This window comes from Ursus maritimus, unplaced genomic scaffold (assembly GCF_017311325.1).
Source record: "Ursus maritimus isolate PB19 unplaced genomic scaffold, ASM1731132v1 scaffold_18, whole genome shotgun sequence".
Classification (NCBI taxonomy): Eukaryota; Metazoa; Chordata; class Mammalia; order Carnivora; family Ursidae; genus Ursus; species Ursus maritimus.
The window spans coordinates 9,500,497-9,502,340 of record NW_024424230.1 but is presented as its reverse complement, the minus strand read 5'-3'; the positions used below and the strand labels follow the sequence as shown (position 1 = coordinate 9,502,340).

Genomic DNA, 1,844 nt, shown 5'->3' with positions numbered 1-1,844 from the left:
TAGAGTCAGGGCATGAGATTTGGGGAGAGCTAACTGATTTGGAAACGAAACCCATTAAAGACAAATGTTTGAAGAATTAGATCATTAAAACAGCAAACTAAAGAGAAGCCTCAGTGGCTCAGTTGGCTTAGGTCATGATCTCAGGGCCCTGGGATCGAGTCCCCCATTGGGCTCCCTGCTCAGTGGGGAGCCTGCTTCTCCTTCTCCCTCTGCCTGCTGCTCCCCCTGCTTGTGCTCTCTCTCTGACAAATAAATAAATAAAATCTTTAAAAAATATAGCAAACTATAAAAAATGAATAAACAATATTTGGTTGTTATGAGTTGATTTATGTCTTCCTCCAAATTAAGATGCTGAGGTCTTAATCTCTTGTTTGAGCCACAGTTTGTGGTACTTCGTCATGGCCACCCTAGCAAACTAATACATCTTCCAACAGGGAAAAGCCTGTGGTCTTGGAATCCCTTACCTTAAATAGTAACATAAAATCTGGGTACAGTATTGTGATGCTCCTTCAGTGAGATAGAGGGTTATACCATCTCTAGACTTTGTGCCACTCCAGGGATAAAGTCTTAACAAACGTGAACTCACAATTTAAGATTACAGACCCCAGAAGGAAACAATCCACCATAAACAAGCAGAAAAAGTAAATCATTGAGGAATCGTTGGTCTTTATATAAAAATAAGTTTAAAATGATTAAAGATATAAAGGCAGGAGGAAAAACAATATAAATATACATAGTGCAAAAAGTCATTTTTGAAAATGAAACAGAATCTGGAAATAAAAGAATAAAAAGAAAAATATTATAAAGCTGGAGACTACGTGCATTTGAGAAAAACAGTTAATTCAAAGCATATATATTGGAATTTGCCCTGATGCAACGAAGGATTAAAAGATGACAGTATGGTCCCTTTGCCACATCTGCTACGAGAATGAAGATCGTTTTCAGCAATCAGATTGTCAACATTCCAGAAAATGTCGACACCACTTTGAAGGGACGCACTGTTATTGTGAAGGGACCCAGAGGAGTGACTTCAATCACATCAGTGTAGCACTCAGTCTCCTTGGAAAGAAAAAGAAGAGGCTCCGAGTTAACAAATGATGGGAAATAGAAAAGAACTGGCCACTGTCTGAGGGATCTGCAGTCATGTACAGAACACCGTCAAGGGCGTTACACTGGGCTTCCTTACAAGATGAGGTCTGTGTATGCTCACGTCCCCATCAACGCTGTTATTCAGGGGAATGGTTCTCTTGTTGAAATCTGAAATTTCTTGGGTAAAAAATATATCCATAGGGTTCAGATGAGCCAGGGGTTGCTTGTTCAATATCTCAAGCCCAGAAAGATGAGTTAATTCTTGAAGGAAATGACCTTGAACTTGTATCAAACTCAGCTGCTTTGATTCGGTAAGTCACAACAGTTAAAAACAAGGATATCAGAAAATTTGGGGATGGTATCTATGCTTCTGAAAAAGGAACAGTTCGGCAGGCTGATGAATAAGATCTCAATTGCCTAGCTACAGAAGCAGCAAGATGCCAGATGATTTTTCAGACTTATTTGTGATATTTTAAAGATGCAGTAAAAGCTGTACTGATTTGGGGGAAAAAATGACAGCATGAAAGACAACTTAAAAGACAGTATAAAAGGATGAAAAATCCCAACACATTTCCACTGGCAATCCCAGAGAGGAGAAGAGAATGAATGGGAAAAGTAATATTTTAAAAATAAAGTGTTTGAGAGATTTTCCAAAATTCATATGAAGTTTTAGTTTTAGTAAGCCCACAATCTTAAATATGAGAAATTTTAAAAAATATATATAGAATAGGGAAATTTCAGTGCACCAAAGACAA

The 1,844-nt window shown here is 37.9% G+C and overlaps 1 pseudogene; it reads left to right on the top strand.

Moving 5' to 3' along the window:
- The first annotated feature begins 928 nt into the window (after positions 1-928).
- Positions 929-1,494, top strand: LOC103658396 (annotated as a pseudogene).
- Positions 1,495-1,844: the final 350 nt, after the last annotated feature.